This window comes from Salvelinus alpinus, chromosome 14, assembly GCF_045679555.1.
Source record: "Salvelinus alpinus chromosome 14, SLU_Salpinus.1, whole genome shotgun sequence".
NCBI classification, from domain to species: Eukaryota; Metazoa; Chordata; class Actinopteri; order Salmoniformes; family Salmonidae; genus Salvelinus; species Salvelinus alpinus.
In genome coordinates, this window is record NC_092099.1 from 29,149,045 (window position 1) to 29,170,854 (window position 21,810).

The 21,810-nt window shown below is 46.2% G+C and overlaps 1 long non-coding RNA gene across 1 annotated transcript in view; it reads left to right on the top strand.

Annotated features, from left to right (window-relative positions):
* Window positions 1-2,309: 2,309 nt before the first annotated feature.
* LOC139538713 (uncharacterized) overlaps window positions 2,310-21,810 on the top strand; it is a 34,907-nt gene continuing 15,406 nt past the window's right edge. Inside the window, exons 1-2 of the long non-coding RNA XR_011667789.1 lie at window positions 2,310-2,529; window positions 20,337-20,610. This is a non-coding gene — a long non-coding RNA (uncharacterized lncRNA). The remainder of the gene's footprint in view (window positions 2,530-20,336; window positions 20,611-21,810) is intronic.

The window sequence follows — 21,810 nt, forward strand, 5'->3', positions numbered from 1 at the left end:
GTTTTAGGACCACTATTGTTTTCACTATATATTTTACCACTTGGTGATGTCCTTTGGAAACATTATGTTAACTTTCACTGCTATTCGGACGATACACAGCTGTACATTTCGATGACACATGGTGAAGCCCCAAAATTGCCCTCCCTGGAAGCCTGTGTTTCAGAGTTAAGGAAGTAGATGGCGGCACATTTTTACTTTTAAACTCGGACAAAACAGAGATGCTAGCTCTAGGTCCCAAGAAACAAAGAGATCTTCTGTTGGATATGACAATTAAATGGAAGCAAATGAACGAAATGTGGACCTACCTGAATGTGTCCAATAGAAACTCTCGTATTGCTCTGTTTGCTTCGATTTGGTTCTTAAAAGGTTAAAGGAGTAATTCACTATTTCAGTTTGAAATGGCTGTTTAAAGAAAACTGAACCATGGTTTACAGTTTCTCCTGAGTGGCGCAGCGGTCTAAGGCACTGGACCTCAGTGCAAGAGGTGTCACTACAGTCCCTGGTTCAAATCCAGGAAGGGCCGGGAGACACTGTGGGCCCGTCCAACGATACCCCCAGACAGGGCCAAACAGATAGGATATGACCCCACCCACTTTGCCAAAACACATAGGGCGGTGCACAATTGGCCCAGTGCCGTCCAGGTTTGGCCATCATTGTATTTAAGAATTTGTTCATAACTGACTTGCCTAGTTAAATGAAACTTGTTTTTGACAGTATGGAGGACAATAGCACGAGGGAATTTAGAAGGCAGGAATTCAAACTTTAATTCCATAGGCTGGGATCCATACTATGCAGCTGTTCCAAGAGCACATTTTTCACTGGCTGTCCACTGGGTCGTAGGCTATTCATTACACCGATTCTGTTGCTTAAGGATCCTCCCCTTTTTTTAAATTTTTGCCTAAAATGAAATAACCAAAACTAACTGTAACTCAGGCCTTGAAGCAAGGATATGCATATTCTTGGTACTATTTGAAAGGAAACACTTTGAAGGTTTGTGGAAACGTGAAAGGAATGTAGGAGAATATAACACAATAGATCTGGTAAAAGATAATACAAAGAAAAAAAAAACCGTTATTTTGTATTTTTTTGTAACATCATTTTTGAAATGCAAGAGAAAGGCCATAATGTATTATTCCAGCCCAGCTACAATTTTGATTTTGGCCACTAGATGGCAGCAGTGTATGTGCAATGTTTTAGACTGATCCAATGAACCATTGTATTTCTGTTCAAAATTCTGTGTCAAGACTGCCAAAATATCTCAAATAAAACTGTAAAGAACCTCTGCATTACTTTGGACCCTGATCTCTCTTTTGACGAACATATCAATAATCTTTTAGTCCAGAAATGATGCATAAAAGCTTTTGTCACTTCTAGATTAGACTACTGCAATGCTCTACTTTCCCGGCTACCCGGATAGAGCACTAAATAAACTTCAGTTAGTGCTAAACACTTCTGCTAGAATCTTGACTAGAAGCAAAAATGTTTATCATATTACTCCAGTGCTAGCCTCTCTACTGGCTTCCTGTTAAGGCTAGGGCTGATTTCAAGGTTTTACTGGTAACCTACAAAGCATTACATGGGCTTGCTCCTACCTATCTCTCCGATGTGGTCCTGCCGTACATACCTACACGTATGCTGCGGTCAGAAGACGCAGACCTCCTAATTGTACCTAGAATTTCTACGCAAACAGCTGGAGGCAGGGCTTTCTCCTATAGAGCTCCATTCTTATGGAATGGTCTGCCTATCCATGTTCTCGACATTTAAGTCTTTTTTGAAGACTCATCTCTTTAGTAGGTGCTATGATTGAGTGTAGTCTGGCCCAGTGGTGCGAAGGTGAATGAAAAGGCACTGGAGCGACAAACCACCCTTGCTGTCTCTGCCTGGCCGGTTCCCCTCTCTCCACTGGGATTCTCTGCCTCTGACTCTATTACGGGGGATGAGTCACTGGCTTACTGGTGCTCTTCCATGCCATCCCTAGGAAGGCTGCGTCACTTGAGTGGGTTGAGTCACTGACGTGATCTTCCTGTCCCGGTTGGCGCCCCCTCGTGTTCGTGCCGTGGGGGAGATCTTTGTGGGCTATACTCAGCCTTGTCTCAGGATGGTAAGTTGGTGGTTTGCGGATATCCCTCTAGTGGTGTGAGGGCTGTGTTTTGGCAAAGTGGGTGGGGTCATATCCTATCTGTTTGGCCCTGTCCGGGGGTATCGTTGGACGGGCCCACAGTGTCTCCCGGCCCTTCCTGTCTCAGCCTCCAGTATCCATGCTGCAATAGTTTATGTGTCGGGGGGCTAGGATCAGTCTGTTATATCTGGTGTAATTCTCCTGTCTTATCCGGTGTCCTCTGTGAATTTAAGTCTCCTCCCTCTAATTCTCTCTCTCTCCCTCTCCCATCCCAGAGGACCTGAGCCCTGGGACCATGCTTCAGGACAACCTGGCCTGATGACCCCTTGCTGTCCCCAGGCCACTTGGTCCTGCTCCAGTTTAATGTCACGAACGTCGTCATGGAAATGACCAGAACAAGGTGCAGTGTGGTGAGCGTACATTTTTTCTTTATTAAGAATGTCGCCAACAAAACAAGAAACACCAAAAACGAGCGTGAAGCTTACTAGGGCTATACAGGCCACTAACAAAGACAACTACCCACAACTAAGGTGGCAAAACAGGCTGTCTAAGTATGATTCCCAATCAGAGACAACGATAGACAGCTGCCTCTGATTGGGAACCACACTCGGCCAAACACACAGAAATACAAAACATAGAATGCACACCCCACATCACACCCTGACCTAACCAAAGAGAGAAATAAAACGGCTCTCTAAGGTCAGGGCATGACAGTACCCCCCCAAAGGTGCGGACTCCCGGCCGCAAACCTGAACCTATAGGGGAGGGTCCGTGTGGGTATCTGCTCCGGTGCGGGACGCAGACCCCGATCGACCTCTTGCTCTCCCCACTTTGGTGGATCTTCTCGTGCAGGGACCCTCGCCGCAGGCCCCGGACTGGGGACCTTCTCCGCAGGCCCCGGACTGGGGACCCTCGCCGCAGGCCCCGCACTGGGGACCCTCGCCGCAGGCCCCGCACTGGGGACCCTAGCCGCAGGCCCCGCACTGGGGACCCTCGCCGCAGGCCCCGCAATGGGGACCCTCGCCGCAGGCCCCGGACTGGGGACCGTCGCCGGAGGCCCCGGACTGGGGACCGTCGCCGGAGGCTCCGGACTGTGGCCCGTCGCCGGAGGCTCCGGACTGTGCCCCGTCGTCGGAGGTTCCGGACTGTGGCCCGTCGTCTGAGGTTCCGGACTGTGGCCCGTCGTCTGAGGTTCCGGACTGTGGCCCGTCGTCTGAGGTTCCGGACTGTGGCCCGTCGTCGGAGGTTCCGGACTGTGGCCCGTCGTCGGAGGTTCCGGACTGTGGCCCGTCGTCGGAGGTTCCGGACTGTGGCCCGTCGTCGGAGGTTCCGGGCTGTGGCCCGTCGTCGGAGGTTCCGGACTGTGGAGACGCACTGGAGGCTTGATGCGTGGGACCGGTACCGGTCTCACCGGACTGGGGAGACGTATGGGAAGCCTGGTGCGTGGAGCTGCCACAAGGCTCACCAGGCTGGGGAGACCTACTGGAGGCCTGGTACATGGAATCGGAACAGGTCTTGCCGGACTGGGGAGATGCACTTGAAGCCTGGTGCATGGAGCAGGAACCGGATACACTGGGCCGTGGTGGCGCACTGGAGTTCTCAAGCGTAGAGCCGGCACCATCCGCCTGGCTGGATTTAACTCTAGCCCGGCCGATGCGGGGAGCTGGAATATAGCGCACCGGGCTATGAGTGCGCACTGGAGACACTGTGCACATCACTGCATAACACGGTGTCTGACCAGTCACACTCTCCCCACGGTAAGCACGGGGAGTTGGCTCAGGTCTCCAACCTGACTCAGCCAATCTCCTCGTATGCCCCCCAAAACCTCTCGTGCCTGCTCCGCTGTACTGTACTGTACTGTACTCCTCATACTGTCGCCACTCTGCTTTCGCCGCCTCTATCTCCTCCCTTGGATGCCGATACTCTCCAGCCTTTGCCCAGGGTCCCTTGCCTTCCAAGATCTCCTCCCATGGTCATTCCTCCAGAAAACGCTGCTCCTCCCAGCCACGCCGCTTGGTCCGTTTGTGGTGGGTAGTTCTGTCACGAACGTTGTCGTCGTGGAATTGACCGGCCCAAGGTGCAGCGTGGTCAGTGTACATTTTGTCTTTATTAAGAACGTCGCCAACAAAACAAGAAACACCAAAAACGAACGTGAAGCTTACTAGGGCTATACAGGCCACTAACAAAGACAACTACCCACAACTAAGGTGGCAAAACAGGCTGCCTAAGTATGATTCCCAATCAGAGACAACGATAGACAGCTGCCTCTGATTGGGAACCACACTCGGCCAAACACACAGAAATACAAAACATAGAATGCCCACCCCACATCACACCCTGACCTAACCAAAGAGAGAAATAAAGCGGCTGTCTAAGGTCAGGGTGTGACATTTAAACATTTCTGCCTGTGGCAATGGAACCCTGACCTGTTTACAGGACATGCTACCTTGTCCCGGACTTGCTGTTTTCGACTCTCTCTCTCTACCACAGGGCTGTGTAATTAATGGATGTTGCTGGAAAGGGTTCTTCAGAGACAAGGTTTAGGTGGAATTACTTCCAGGTGGATTCTTTCCCTGACTTACTGTAAAAAGCATGAGAACCATGCACACATACGTACACGCGTGCATGCACATAGTACACACACACACACACACACATCGTTCATTTAAAATCTGTGTCAAATCAGTTTTTGATTATTATTTGTTTTGTCTGTTTGAAGATGTGGTTAGTGGTGTTGGTGTGATTAAGTGAAACACAAACCCAGGCTGGTGGTGTGTCTGCCTGAGGGAGCACTGCCAGAGAGTTTACATTAGCACTGAAGAATGGATCTATTATTAAATAAAATAAAATAAAATTGTATTTGTCACATGCACCGAAAACAACAGGTGAAAACCTTACAGTGAAATGCTTACTTACAAGCCCTAAACCAACAATGCTGTTTTAAGAAAATACCAAAAAACAGTAACAAATAACAGTAACAAATAATTAAAAAGCAGCAGTAAAATAACAATAGCGAGGCTATACACAGGGCGTACCAGTACAGAGTCAATGTGCAGGGGCGAGGTAATATGTACATGTAAGTAGAGTTATTAAAGTGACTATGCATAGATAATAACAGAGAGTAGCAGCAGCTTAGAAGGGGGGGGGGGGGGGGGCAATGCAAATAGTCTGGGAAGCCATTTGATTAGATGTTCAGGAGTCTTATGGCTTGGGGGTAGAACATGTTTAGAATCCTCTTGGACCTTAACTTGGCGCTACAGTATTGCTTGCCGCGCGGTAGCAGAGAGAACAGTCTATGACTGGAGTCTTTGAGGGGGGGCAATGCAAATAGCAGAGAGAACAGTCTATGACAAGGTTGGCTGGAGTCTTTGACAATTTTTAGGGCCTTCCTCTGACAACGCCTGGTATAGAGGTCTGGTATAGAGGTCCTGGATGGTAGGACGCTTGGCCCCGGTGATGTACTGGGCCGTACGCAGTACCCTCTGTAGTGCCTTGCGGTCGGAGGCCGAGCATTTGTCATACCAGGCAGTGATGCAACACGTCAGGATGGTCTGGATGGTGAGCTGTAGAACCTTTTTGAGGATTTGAGGACGCATGCCAAATCTTTTCAGTCTCCTGAGGAGGAATATGTTTTGTCATGCCCTCTTCACGACTGTCTTGGTGTGCTTGGACCATGTTAGTTTGTTGGTGATGTGGACGCCAAGGAACTTGAAGCTCTCCACCTGCTTCACTACAGCCCCTTCGATGAGATTTGGGGCATGCTCGGTCTTCCTTTTCCTGTAGTCCACAATCATCTCCTTTGTCTTGATCACGTTGAGGGAGAGGTTGTTGTCCTTGCACCACACGGTCACGTCTCTGACCTCCTCCCTATAGGCTATCTCATCATTGTCGGTGATCAGGCCTACCACTGTTGTGTCATCGGCCAACTTAATGATGGTGTTGGAGTCGTGCCTGGCCGCGCAGTCATAAGTGAACAGGGAGTACAGGAGGGGACTGGGCACGCACCCCTGAGGGGCCCCTGTGTTGAGGATAAGCGTGGCGGATGTTACCTACCCTTACCACCTGGGGGCAGGGAGGTGTTTAGTCCCAGGGTCCTTAGCTTAGTGATGAGCTTTGACGGCACTATGGTGATGAACGCTGAGCTGTAGTCAATGAATAGCATTCTCACATAGGTGTTCCTTTTGTCCAGGTGTGAAAGGGCAGTGTAGAGTGCAATAGAGATTGCATCATTTGTGGATCTGTTGGAGCGGTATGCAAATTGGTGTGGGTCTAGGTTTTCTGAGATAATGGTGTTGATGTGAGCCAAGACTTGCCTTTCAAAGCACATCATGGCTACAGACGTGAGTGCTACAGTGTGGTAGTCATTTAGGCAGGTTACCTTAGTGTTCTTGGGCACAGGGACTATGGTGGTCTGCTTGAAACATGTTGGTATTACAGACTCAGACAGGGAGAGGTTGAAAATGTCAGTGAAGACACTTGCCAGTTGGTCAGCACATGCTCGGAGTACACGTCCTGGTAATCCATATGGCCCTGCGGCCTTGTGAATGTTGACCTGTTGAAAGGTTTTACTCACATCGGCTGCGGAGAGCGTGATCACACAGTCGTCCTGAACAGCTGATGCTCTCATGCATGTTTCAGTGTTACTTGCCTCAAAGTGAGCATAGAATATATTTAGCTTGTCTAGTAGGTTTGTGTCACTGGGCAGCTCTCGGCTGTGCTTCCCTTAGTTGTCTGTAATAGTTTGCAAGCCCTGCCACATCCAACGAGTGTTGGAGCCGGTGTAGTACGATTCGATCTTAACCCTGTATTGTGGCTTTGCCTGTTTGATGGTTCATTGGAGGGCATAGCGAGATTTCTTATAAGCTTCCGGGTTAGAGTCACGCTATCTTGAAAGCTGCAGCTCTACCCTTTAGTTCAGTGATTGTAATCCATGGCATTTGGTTGGGGTATGTACGTTCAGTCACTGTGGGGACGACGTCATCGATGCACTTATTGATGAAGCCAGTGACTGATGTGGTGTACTCCTCAATGCCATCTGAAGAATCCCGGAACATGTTCCAGTCTTTGCAAGCAAAACAGTCCCGTAGTTTAGCATCTGCTTCATCTGACCACTTTTTATTGAATGATTCACTGGTGCTTCCTGATTTAATTCTTTGCTTGTAAGCAGGAATGAGTAGGATAGAATTGTGGTCTGATTTGCCAAATGGAGGGCGACGGAGAGCTTTGTACATGTCTCTGTGTGTGGCGTAAATGTGGTCTAGAGTTTTTTCCCCCTGGATGCACATTTAACATGCTGATAGAAATTAGGTAAAACTGATTTAAGTTTCCCCGCATTAAAGTCCCCGGCCACTAGGAGCGCCGCCTCTAGATGAGCATTTTCCTGTTTGCTTATGGCGGTATACAGCTAATTGAGTGCGGTCTTAATGCCAGCATCGGTCTGTGGTGGTATGTACACAGCTACGAAAGATACAGATGAAAACTCTCCAGGTAGATATTGTTGTCTACAGTTTATCATGAGATACTCTACCTCAGAGGAGCAAAACCTCAAGACTTCCATAGATATTGTCCACCAGCTGTTTTTTTAGAAATATACATAGACCGCCACCCCTTGTCTTACCAGAGGCTGCTGTTCTATCCTGCCGATAGAGTGTATAACCCACCAGCTGTATGTTATTCATGTTGTCGTTCAGGTATGACTCGGTGAAACATAAGATACTAAAAAAAATGATGTCCCGTCGGTAGGATATACATGCTTTTTGTTCGTCACATTTAATTTCCAGCGATTGTGCGTTGGCTAATAGTACGGATGCCAAAGGCAGATTAGCCACTCGTCGCCTGATCCTCATAAGGCACCCCGATCTCCTTCCATGAAATCTCTGTCTCTTTCTCCTGCGAATGACGGGAATGAGGGCCTGTTTGGGTGTCTGGAGTAAATCCCTCTCGTCCGACTCATTAAAGAAAATTATACGTCTAATTAAAGGTGAGCAATCGTTGTTCTGATGTCCAGAAGCTCTTTTTGGTCATAAGAGACGGTAGCAGCAACATTATGTTCAAAATAAGTAGTGAAAAACGCGAAAAAACAAACAAAATAGCACGGTTGGTTAAGAGCCAATAAAACGGCAGCCATCCTCTCCGGCGCCATCATACAGAGCAGGGGGGGTAAAGTGTGACACCCAAAGCCATGACTGTATTACTGTATTGCAGACAGTGCTCCCTACTGTCTCATCAACCCTCCCTCTCACTCTCTCTTTCCCCTTTTCTCTCATTCTCACTCTCCCTCGCTCTCTCCGTCTTTTCCCTGTCAGCCCAGTCAAACAGTAAGGCTTTTGTCTCAAATGGAACTGCCAACGATTCCAGCAAAAAAGCGTGAGAGATCCCAGAGATACAAATTTTATTGCGCTTTCTTCACCACTGCCATCTCACTCTCCCACTTTCTCTCTCACACTCTCAATTCAATTCAAGGGGCTTTTTTATTTATTTTATTTTATTTCACCTTTATTTAACCAGGTAGGCAAATTGAGAACACGTTCTCATTTACAATTGCGACCTGGCCAAGATAAAGCAAAGCAGTTCGACACATACAACAACACATAGTTACACATGGAGTAAAACAAACATACAGTCAATAATACAGTGAAAAATAAGTCTATATACAATGTGAGCAAGTGAGGTGAGAAGGGAGGTGAAGGCAAAAAAAATATATAGAAAAATAAATAAAAATATAAAAAGGCCATGGTGGCGAAGTAAATACAGTATAGCAAGTAAAAAAAAAATATATATATATATATTTTAAATAAATAATAATAAAATAAACACTGGAATGGTTGGTTTGCAGTGGAAGAAAGTGTAAAGTAGAGAGAGAAATAATGGGGTGCAAAGGAGCAAAATAAATAAATAAATACAGTAGGTAAAGAGGTAGTTGTTTGGGCTAAATTATAGATGGGCTATGTACAGGTGCAGTAATCTATGAGCTGCTCTGACAGCTGGTGCTTAAAGCTAGTGAGGGAGATAAGTGTTTCCAGTTTCAGAGATTTTTGTAGTTCGTTCCAGTCATTGGCAGCAGAGAACTGGAAGGAGAGGCGGCCAAAGGAAGAATTGGTTTTGGGGGTGACCAGAGAGATATACCTGCTGGAGCGCGTGCTACAGGTAGGTGCTGCTATGGTGACCAGCGAGCTGAGATAAGGGGGGACTTTACCTAGCAGGGTCTTGTAGATGACCTGGAGCCAGTGGGTTTGGCGACGAGTATTAAGCGAGGGCCAGCCAACGAGAGTGTACAGGTCGCAGTGGTGGGTAGTATATGGGGCTTTGGTGACAAAACGGATGGCACTGTGATAGACTGCATCCAATTTATTGAGTAGGGTTTTGGAGGCTATTTTGTAAATGACATCACCGAAGTCGAGGATTGGTAGGATGGTCAGTTTTACAAGGGTATGTTTGGCAGCATGAGTGAAGGATGCTTTGTTGCTGAATAGGAAGCCAATTCTAGATTTAACTTTGGATTGGAGATGTTTGATGTGAGTCTGGAAGGAGAGTTTACAGTCTAACCAGACACCTAGGTATTTGTAGTTGTCCACATATTCTAAGTCAGAGCCGTCCAGAGTAGTGATGTTGGACAGGCGGGCAGGTGCAGGCAGCGATCGGTTGAAGAGCATGCATTTAGTTTTACTTGTATTTAAGAGCAATTGGAGGCCACGGAAGGAGAGTTGGCATTGAAGCTTGCCTGGAGAGTTGTAAATAAAGTGTCAAAAGAAGGGCCAGAAGTATACAGAATAGTGTCGTCTGCGTAGAGGTGGATCAGAGAATCACCAGCAGCAAGAGCGACATCATTGATGTATACAGAGAAGAGAGTCGGTCCAAGAATTGAACCCTGTGGCACCCCCATAGAGACTGCCAGAGGCCCGGACAACAGACCCTCCGATTTGACACACTGAACTCGATCAGAGAAGTAGTTGGTGAACCAGGCGAGGCAATCATTAGAGAAACCAAGGCTGTCGAGTCTGCCGATGAGGATGTGGTGATTGACAGAGTCAAAAGCCTTGGCCAGGTCAATGAATACGGCTGCACAGTATTGTTTCCTATCGATGGCGGTTAAGATATCGTTTATGACCTTGAGCGTGACTGAGGTGCACCCATGACCAGCTCTGAAACCAGATTGCATAGCGGAGAAGGTATGGTGGGATTCGAAATGGTCGGTAATCTGTTTGTTGACTTGGCTTTCGAAGACCTTAGAAAGGCAGGGTAGGATAGATATAGGTCTGTAGCTGTTAGGGTCAAGAGTGTCCCCCCCTTTGAAGAGGGGGATAACCGCAGCTGCTTTCCAATCTTTGGGAATCTCAGACGACACGAAAGAGAGGTTGAAAAGGCTAGTAATAGGGGTGGCAACAATTTCAGCAGATAGGTTTAGAAAGAAAGGGTCCAGATTATCTAGCCCGGCTGATTTGTAAGGGTCCAGATTTTGCAGCTCTTTCAGAACATCAGCTGACTGTATTTGGGAGAAAGAGAAATGGGGAAGGCTTGGGCGAGTAGCAGAGGGGAGGGCAGTGCTGTTGACCGGGGTAGGGGTAGCCAGGTGGAAAGCATGGCCAGCCGTAGAAAAATGTTTATTGAAATTCTCAATTATAGTGGATTTGTCGGTGGTGATAGGAAACACTATCTTCAGTGCAGTTGGAAGCTGGGAGGAGGTGTTCTTATTCTCCATGGACTTTACAGTGTCCCAGAACTTTTTTGAATTTGTGTTGCAGGAAGCAAATTTCTGCTTGAAAAAGCTAGCCTTGGCTTTTCTAACTGCCTGTGTATATTGGTTTCTAGCTTCCCTGAAAAGTTGCATATCACGGGGGCTGTTCGATGCTAATGCAGAACGCCATAGGATGTTTTTCTGTTGGTTAAGGGCAGTCAGGTCAGGAGAGAACCAAGGGCTATATCTGTTCCTGGTTCTAAATTTCTTGAATGGGGCATGCTTATTCAAGATGGTGAGGAAGGCATTTAAAAAAAATATCCAGGCATCCTCTACTGACGGGATGAGATCAATATCCTTCCAGGATACCTCGGCCAGGTCGATTAGAAAGGCCTGCTCGCTGAAGTGTTTCAGGGAGCGTTTGACAGTGATGAGTGGAGGTCGTTTGACCGCTGACCCATTACGGATGCAGGCAATGAGGCAGTGATCGCTGAGATCTTGGTTGAAAACAGCAGAGGTGTATTTGGAGGGCAAGTTGGTTAGGATGATATCTATGAGGGTACCCGTGTTTACGGAATTGGGGTGGTACCTGGTAGGTTCATTGATAATTTGTGTGAGATTGAGGGCATCAAGCTTAGATTGTAGGATGGCTGGGGTGTTAAGCATGTTCAAATTTAGGTCGCCTAGCAGCACGAGCTCTGAAGATAGATGGGGGGCAATCAGTTCACATATGGTGTCCAGAGCACAGCTGGGGGCAGAGGGTGGTCTATAGCAGGCGGCAACGGTGAGAGACTTGTTTTTAGAGAGGTGGATTTTTAAAAGTAGAAGTTCAAATTGTTTGGGAACAGACCTGGATAGTAAAACAGAACTCTGCAGGCAATCTTTGCAGTAGATTGCAACACCGCCCCCTTTGGCCGTTCTATCTTGTCTGAAAATCTTGTAGTTGGGGATGAAAATGTCAGAATTTTTGGTGGTCTTTCTAAGCCAGGATTCAGACACGGCTAAAACATCCGGGTTGGCAGAGTGTGCTAAAGCAGTGAACAAAACAAACTTAGGGAGGAGGCTTCTAATGTTAACATGCATGAAACCAAGGCTATTACGGTTACAGAAGTCATCAAAAGAGAGCGCCTGGGGAATAGGAGTGGAGCTAGGTACTGCAGGGCCTGGATTCACCTCTACATCACCAGAGGAACAGAGGAGGAGTAGGATAAGGGTACGGCTAAAAGCTATGAGAATTGGTCGTCTAGAACGTCTAGAACAGAGAGTAAAAGGACGTTTCTGGGGGCGATAAAATAGCTTCAAGGAATAATGTACAGACAAAGGTATGGTAGGATGTGAATACAGTGGAGGTAAACCTAGGTATTGAGTGATGATGAGAGATATTGTCTCTAGAAACATCATTGAAACCAGGTGATGTCATCGCATATGTGGGTGGTGGAACTGAAAGGTTGGATATGGTATAGTGAGTAGGGCTAGAGGCTCTACAGTGAAATAAGCCAATAAACACTAACCAGAACAGCAATGGACAAGGCATATTTACATTAAGGAGAGGCATGCTTAATCGAGTGATCAATAAGGGTCCAGTGAGTAGAGGTTGGTTGAGGTCACGGCGATCCAGACAGCTGGCCGGGTAGATTGCTATCGGTAGCAAGATAGCATAGGATGGAGGTCTATTTTTAGACACCTCGTGCGTTTCCGTCGGTAGATTAGTGGGGTTCCGTGTGGTAGAGGGGATCAATCCAATTGGCAAAATAGATATAGTGACCCAAGAAAAAAATTGTCCGATATACTTATTCAGATAGCAGCCGATAAGACAGCTAACGATTAGCGGGCCCCAGATGAGCGTTCAGGTAACGTCGCGACGGAGGTGCCAGTTGGATAACTCCCTCGGGCAGATAACGTCGGCAGTCAGTCGTGAAGGCCCGGTGGGGCTCCGTATCTGCAGCAAAAAATAAAAAAAAATATATATATTTTTTTAAACTGGTCCGGATAGGTGACTGTAGCCCAGGAATGGCTGATGGAACTCCTCAGCTGGCTAGCTCCGGAATGATTTAAGTTTGCTCCGGGATCGACGTAAGCCAATAGTCACATGGTTTGCAGCTAGCTAGCTGCGAAATCAAGGTGCAAATGTCCAGAGCCTGCGGCTGAAATCCGGGGAAACTGAGAGAGAAAAAAGGCCCGGTATGCTCCGGTCCGAGTCGCGTTGAACAAAAGTGCCGGTAGATTATCGAGCTAAAGGAATAGCTGATGACCACAAAACGTGGGCAGCTGAAACACCAACGCTAGCCAGCAAACCGGCTAACTTCTGGGCAGCTTCAGATTAGCTTCTGGCTAGCTTTCGGCTAGCTTCTGGTTAGCTTTCTGGCTAGCTTCTGATTAGCCCCTGGCTAGCTTCCACTGTGGATTTTCAGATTTGAGGTAAATAATACTTTTTTTTGTAATTGGTGAGGCGGGTTGCAGGAAAGCTTTTGCAGGAAAGCTTTTGTAGTTGAGTTCTTGGATAATAAAATATATAAAAGATATGCAAAGAAAGGTGTAAATATATATATATACAGGACACGACAATACGAGGACAGAAATGACGTCTGAACTGCTAAGCCATCTTGGAATGGAGGGGAACGGAGTACACACATGCTTTATTGGCATGGGAAACATGTGTTAACATTGCCAAAGCAAGTGAGGTAGATAATATACAAAAGTGAAATAAACAATACAAATTAACAGTAAACATTACACATACAGAAGTTTCAAAACAATAAAGACATTACAAATGTCATATTATATATATACAGTGTTGTAACAATGTACAAATGGTTAAAGCACACAAGTTAAAATAAATAAGCATAAATATGGGTTGTATTTACAATGGTGTTTGTTCTTCACTGGTTGCCCTTTTCTTGTGACAACAGGTCACAAATCTTGCTGCTGTGATGGCACACTGTGGAATTTCACCCAGTAGATATGGGAGTTTATCAAAATTGGATTTGTTTTCGAATTCTTTGTGGATCTGTGTAATCTGAGGGAAATATGTGTCTCTATGGTCATACATTGGGCAGGAGGTTAGGAAGTGCAGCTCAGTTTCCACCTCATTTTGTGGGCAGTGAGCACATAGCCTGTCTTCTCTTGAGAGCCATGTCTGCCTACGGCGGCCTTTCTCAATAGCAAGGCTATGCTCACTGAGTCTGTACATAGTCAAAGCTTTCCTTAAGTTTGGGTCAGTCACATTGGTCAGGTATTCTGCCACTGTGTACTCTCTGTTTAGGGCCAAATAGCATTCTAGTTTGCTCTGTTTTTTTGTTAATTCTTTCCAATGTGTCAAGTAATTATCTTTTTGTTTTCTCATGATTTGGTTGGGTCTATTTGTGCTGTTGTCCTGGGGCTCTGTGGGGTGTGTTTGTGTTTGTGAACAGAGCCCTAGGACCAGCTTGCTTAGGGGACTCTTCTCCAGGTTCATCTCTCTGTAGGTGATGGCTTTGTTATGGAAGGTTTGGGAATCGCTTCCTTTTAGGTGGTTGTAGAATTTAACGGCTCTTTTTTTTTGCAGAATTCTGCATGCAGATTCTCAATTTGGTGTTTGTCCCATTTTGTGAAATCTTGGTTGGTGAGCGGACCCCAGACCTCACAACCATAAAGGGCAATGGGCTCTATGACTGATTCAAGTATTTTTAGCCAGATCCTAATTGGTATGTTGAATTTTATGTTCCTTTTGATGGCATAGAATGCCCTTCTTGCCTTGTCTCTCAGATCGTTCACAGCTTTGTGGAAGTTACCTGTGGTGCTGATGTTTAGGCCGAGGTATGTATAGTTTTTTGTGTGCTCTAGGGCAACGGTGTCTAGATGGAATTTGTGGTCCTGGCGACTGGACCTTTTTTGGAACACCATTATTTTGGTCTTACTGAGATTTACTGTCAGGGCCCAGGTCTGACAGAATCTGTGCAGAAGATCTAGGTGCTGCTGTAGGCCCTCCTTGGTTGGTGACAGAAGCACCAGATCATCAGCAAACAGTAGACATTTGACTTCGGATTCTAGTAGGGTGAGACCGGGTGCTGCAGACTGTTCTAGTGCCCGCGCCAATTCGTTGATATATATGTTGAAGAGGGTGGGGCTTAAGCTGCATCCCTGTCTCACCCCACGACCCTGTGTGAAGAAATGTGTGTGTTTTTTGCCAATTTTAACCGCACACTTGTTGTTTGTGTACATGGATTTTATAATGTCGTATGTTTTACCCCCAACACCACTTTCCATCAATTTGTATAGCAGACCCTCATGCCAAATTGAGTCGAAGGCTTTTTTGAAATCAACAAAGCATGAGAAGACTTTGCCTTTGTTTTGGTTTGTTTGGTTGTCAATTAGGGTGTGTAGGGTGAATACATGGTCTGTTGTACGGTAATTTGGTAAAAAGCCAATTTGACATTTGCTCAGTACATTGTTTTCATTGAGGAAATGTACGAGTCTGCTGTTAATGATAATGCAGAGTATTTTCCCAAGGTTACTGTTGACGCATATTCCACGGTAGTTATTGGGGTCAAATTTGTCTCCACTTTTGTGGATTGGGGTGATCAGTCCTTGGTTCCAAATATTGGGGAAGATGCCAGAGCTAAGGACGATGTTAAAGAGTTTTAGTATAGCCAATTGGAATTTGTTGTCTGTATATTTGATCATTTCATTAAGGATACCATCAACACCACAGGCCTTTTTGGGTTGGAGGGTTTTTATTTTGTCCTGTAACTCATTCAAGGTAATTGGAGAATCCAGTGGGTTCTGGTAGTCTTTAATAGTTGATTCTAGGATTTGTATTTGATCATGTATATGTTTTTGCTCTTTATTCTTTGTTATGGAGCCAAAAAGATTGGAGAAGTGGTTTACCCATACATCTCCATTTTGGATAGATAATTCTTCGTGTTGTTTGTTTAGTGTTTTCCAATTTTCCCAGAATTGGTTAGAGTCTATGGATTCTTCAATTACATTGAGCTGATTTCTGACATGCTGTTCCTTCTTTTTCCGTAGTGTATTTCTGTATTGTTTTAGTGATTCACCATAGTGAAGGCGTAGACTCAGGTTTTCCGGGTCTCTATGTTTTTGGTTGGACAGGTTTCTCAATTTATTTCTTAGATTTTTGCATTCTTCATCAAACCATTTGTCATTGTTGTTCATTTTCTTCGGTTTTCTATTTGAGATTTTTAGATTTGATAGGGAAGCTGAGAGGTCAAATATACTGTTAAGATTTTCTACTGCCAAGTTTACACCTTCACTATTGCAGTGGAACGTTTTACCCAGGAAGTTGTCTAAAAGGGATTGAATTTGCTGTTGCCTAATTGTTTTTTGGTAGGTTTCCAAACTGCATTCCTTCCATCTATAGCATTTCTTAATGTTACTCAGTTCCTTTGGCTTTGATGCCTCATGATTGAGTATTGCTCTGTTCAAGTAGACTGTGATTTTGCTGTGGTCTGATAGGGGTGTCAGTGGGCTGACTGTGAACGCTATGAGAGACTCTGGGTTGAGGTCAGTGATAAAGTAGTCTACAGTGCTACTGCCAAGAGATGAGCTATAGGTGTACCTACCATAGGAGTCCCCTCGAAGCCTACCATTGACTATGTACATACCCAGCGTGCGACAGAGCTGCAGGAGTTGTGACCTGTTTTTGTTGGTTATGTTGTCATAGTTGTGCCTAGGGGGGCATATGGGGGAGGGAATGCTGTCACCTGCAGGCAGGTGTTTGTCCCCCTGTGTGCTGAGGGTGTCAGGTTCTTGTCCAGTTCTGGCATTTAGGTCGCCACAGATTACATTTACATGTCCCTGGGCCTGGAAATGATTGATTTCCCCCTCCAGGATGGAGAAGCTGTCTTCATTAAAGTATGGGGATTCTAGTGGGGGGATATAGGTAGCACACAGGAGGACATTTTTCTCTGTTAAGATAATTTCCTTTTGAATTTCTAGCCAAATGTAAAATGTTCCTGTTTTGATTAATTTAATGGAGTGAGTTAGGTCTGCTCTATACCAAATTAGCATTCCCCCTGAGTCCCTTCCCTGTTTCACACCTGGTAGTTTGGTGGATGGGACTACCAGCTCTCTGTAACCTAGAGGGCAACCAGTGGGTCCGTCTCCTCTATACCATGTTTCTTGCAGGATGACAATGTCTGCATTACCGATTTCTTTGGTGAAGTCCGGGTTCCTGCTCTTTAGGCCAAAGGCAGATGACCACAGGCCTTGGATATTCCAGGATGATATAGTGAAGGCTTTTTGTTCCATAAAGTGTCCAATGTTGTTGGTCGTGGTTTGGCCTCAGGCCAGTAAGTGTGAGCAGAGCCTGCTGAGCATCTGGTACATGCCGTTGGCTTGGGCGAGTGTAAGAGTGGGGGTTGGGCCTGTTTGCCCGCTCACTACCTGGGCCTATGTGTGACTTCCATGTTGATGCCCTCTTTGCGGGGGTGGGGTGCATGGGGTGGGCAGGAGTGGCATAGGTCTGATCTGAGGGGGCCTAAATTGGGTGTGGGCATGGTTGATGTGGGGGGGTGTTGATTGGTTGGGGTGTGGATGTGTCTGGGGGTGCTGTGGTCTGGATGTAAGTCCTCTTGGCGTGGGTCCTCTATGTGTAGGTCCAGGGGGGGGTCCTGAAGGTCTTGGAGGGTGTCTCGCTGGTCTGGGTGGGGTGTCTATTGATCTGTTGCTCCTGTGTGAAGTGTTGGGGCTGCGTTTGAGAGCGATGTCCTTTAGAGTCCGGGCAAAGGTGGGCACTGCTGCCTTGTAGAGGTGGACCTGGTCATAGAGGCTGTTCAAGTCCAGGGTGGAGTGGTGGGCCAGAAAGACATTTGGTTTTGAGGCACAGTCACGGGAAATGCTTGCGTTTACCCGCTGTATTGTAGCAGGGTGGAAGTCTTTTCGTGGTAGCAGGGTGGAGATAACCACTTGTGCGTTGGGGAAAGTAGAAGAAGCTTTTTCAATCACTCCCTTCAGTGCTGTGGCCACCCTTTCCTGCTGTGCTCTCAGGTCGTTTGTGCCTGTGTGTATTATTATGTGGCTAGGTGAGCCTAGTTTGTCCTCAGACAGAAGGTCTAGGGCGCGCTGGGTGTTTGGACACCAGAGTTTAGACACACTGTGTTTGGGAAAACGTTTTTTTTCTTCTATATATTTCCCATTTGAGTCCATAAGGAGAACAATCTGTGTCTTGTGTTTGTCCTCAGTGGGTGTGGGGGGGGTTGTCAGGAGGGCTATCAGGGTGGCTGACAGGGGGGGTGCTCAGAGGGGGTGAGAGCTGCTGGGCTTGGGGTTTTTCTTTTGTCCGTTCTGCTGTGATGTCGACTCTATGGTCAGGGTCTGGTGTGGACTGTTCTGCTGTGGTGTCGAGACTTTTGTCGGGTGCTGAGGTGGGCTGTTCTGCTGGCGTCTCTGTGGGGATGGCCACTCTCTCTACTTCTGTCTCTATCGCTGTCTCTATTGCTGTCGCTATTGCTGTCTTTAGTTCTATTGCTCTCTGTCTCTCTCTCTCTCTCTCATTAATGTACTGTATGATATCAAAGTGCAATGTTCTGTTATCTAAATTCCTGCGGGGTCTGCCCCACTTCTACCACAAATCTTCTACAGATTGGTAGTTTATAAATGCCTGTGAAGACACTCTGCTGCTGTCAGGGCCAAATATCTCTGTCCAATTCCACTGAATAACATTCTTTCCACAGCTCTGAGAACAGAACATTTTAAACCGAAGTGATGTGTTGGTTATGGAACTCAAGAACACAAGTATAGTGCATTTGGAAAGTATTTAGACCCCTTCACTTTTTCCAAATTTTGTTACCTTACAGCCTTATTCGAAAATGTATTAAATTTTTAAAAATCCCTCAAAAATTACATTAGAAATAACCTTGTTCAAGTATTCAGAGCCTTTGCTGTGAGACCTGAAATTGAGCTCAGGTGCATCCTGTTTGCATTGATCATCCTTGAGATGTTTCTACAATTTGATTGGAGTCCACCTGTGGTAAATTCAATTGATTGGACATGACTTGGAAAGGCACACACCTGTTGCATAATGTCCCACAGTTGACCGTGCTTGTTAGAGCAAAAACCAAGCCGAAGGAATTGTCCGTAGACGTCCGAGACAGGATTGTGTCAAGGCACAGATCTGGGGAAGGGTACCAAAACATTTCTGCAGCATTGAAGGTCCCCAAGAACACAGTGGCCTCCATCACTCTTAAATGGAAGAAGTTGGGAACCACCAAGACTCTTCCTAGAGCTGGCTGCCCAGCCAAACTGAGCAATCAGGGGAGAAGGGCCTTGGTCAGGGAGGTGACCAAGAACCCGATGGTCACTCTGACAGAGCTTGAGAGTTCCTCTGTGGAGATGGGAGAACCTTCCAGTAGGAAAACTATCTCTGCAGCACTCCACTAATCAGGTCTTTATGACAGAGTGGCCAGATGGAAACCACTCCTCAGTAAAAGGCACATGACAGCCCGCTTGCAGTTTGCCAAAAGGCACCTAAAAGACTCTCAGACCATGAGAAACAAGATTCTCTGGTCTGATGAAACCAAGATTGAATTCTTTGGCCTGAATGCCAAGCGTCACATCTGGAGGAAACCTGGCACCATCCCTACGGTGAAGCATGCTGTTGGCAGCATCATGCTGTGGGGATGTTTTTCAGCGGCAGGGACCGGGAGACTAGTCAGGATCGAGGGAAAGATGAATGGAGTAAAGTTCAGAGAGATCCTTGATGAAAACCTGCTAAGGACCTCAGACTGGGGCGAGGTTCACCTTCCAACAGGACAACAACCCTAAGCACAAAGCCAAGACAAAGCAGGAGTGGCTTTGGGACAAGCCTCTGAATGTCCTTGAGTGGCCCAGCCAGAGCCCGGACTTGAACCCGAACATTTCTAGAGAGACCTGAAAATAGCTGTGCAGCCTGACAGAGCTTGAGAGGGTCTGCAGAGGCCAATGGTAGAAACTCCCCAAATACATGTGTGCCAAGCTTGTAACATCATACCCAATAAGACTCAAGGCTGTAATCGCTGCCAAGGATGCTTCAACAAAGTACTAGGTAAAGGGTCTGAATACTTAAGTAAATGTGATATTTCTGTTTTTTAATTTGAAATATGTTTTTGCTTTGTCATTATGGGGTATTGTGTGTAGATTGTTGAGGGAAAAAAATTATGTAATCCATTTTAGAATGAGGCTGTACCGTAACAGAATGTGGAAAAAGTCAAGGGGTCTGAATACTTGCCAAATGCACTATATTCACAAGTTTAGTGTATTCACACATTGATGTTACCTGTGACATTGATTCTCTGCCCAAATAAGTCTGGATATCTTGTACTCCCTCGTCTGTTTATCTTTCTTAACTACACTGAGTTATCGACGTCAGAATCGCAAAACTAGACACGTCTCAGTGGTTAACTTGGTGTAACCCAACTAAAGCTTTTAGATTTTCTTTCGTGTTCCAGGTAATCAAAAAGAGTCTCTAGCTAGGTCCTAGTCATAATAACAGTAGATCACCCACCTGAAAAACATTGATTCAGTAAACCCAATATTGATTTTTGGTTGTATCTGTGTCTTCCCCAGTACTGCCTAAACCCCAGGTGAGCTACAAGAACGCGTCATCGACGCCAACTGTACAGCCGTGTCCCGGCCCCCGGCGGAGATAGTGTGGAACTGGGAGAGGGACAACTGAACTATGGAACCCCTGTGACATCATAGCTCCAGCAGGGGGATGGGACCACCCTGGTCATCAGCACCCTCACTGTCCAATCAGGGCTGCTGAAGGACGTGTCCGTCAAATGCCTGGTCCACCATAAGGGTCTGGAGTCACCCATCGTTGTTTCTATGAACACCAAGAGTGAGTGAGACACACACACACACATTGGGAGGATGCAAATATCAAAATGTTTATTGGCTCAGAGCTTACACTTGTTTTTAAGTTAGCTGCTTTTGGAAAAAGCGGCCTGACCAAACCAATCCAAAGCCAAGAATACTGATCCCTGAGGGATGGATGAACGTTGTCGGCCAAACATTAATGACTGATCCTAAACAGTGTGTAAGAGTTTAGATCTCTTTTTGTTGAAGTCATTGCCAAGCAGGTTTAGTTTACACGCCCAAAGGGTCACCTTTGATTGTTTCCTTTGATAAAGATGAGCAAAAAAGACTATGAAATAAATAATACAAATACTGAGCTATATTGCTATTTCTTTTAACAAGTCATTTTTTTTCTCTCAAAAAGATAATGGTCAAAATGATTGGCACCCCTGTTTCAATAGTTTGTGTGACTCCCCTTGTGATTATAACGACACTGAGTGTCACGACTTCCACCGAAGGTGGCGCCTCTCCCTGTTCGGGTGGTGGCCGCTGTCGCCGGCCTACTAGCTGCCACCAATCCATTTTTCCTTTTCGTTTGTGTCTGTCTGTATTGTTTACACCTGTGTCTGATTAGTTGATTTCGGTGGGTATATTTTACCTCCGCTGCCTGCTAGTCTTTGTGCGGGATTGTTTTCTGTGGTTACGTTATTTAGGGATGCGTATCTGCACCACGAGGTTTCTTTTCTCACGGCAGTTGTGCCGTTAGGTATGGAGTTTAGGAGTAGAGGTTTCTCCCCCGTGTGTATGCGCTTTATTTCCCTGTGTGTGTGGCAACCTCGTTTGGGAGTGTTTCAGTCCCATGTTGTAGTTGTGTTGGGACTGCTCATTAAACTATTTTGCCATTGGGAATTCCTTACTCTCCTGCTCCTGTTTCCTGCACCTCCCTCCGTTAGGAGGCACGTAACACTGAGCCTTTTTCTATAATGTTTTATGAAATTGGAGAACACATTGGGAGGGATCTTAAACCTTTCCTCCATACAAAATCTTTCCAAACCCTTGAAATCCTTTGGTCTGCTCTTATGAACTGCACTCCTCAATTCAAAACCCAGATTTTCAATGGGCTTGAAGTCTTGCTGGAAGATCCACTTGCAGCCACGTTTCAGCTTCCTGGCAGAGGCAACCAGCCCAATAAGAGAAAAAATCATCACCATATTTCACAGGAGATATGAGGTTATTTTCTGAG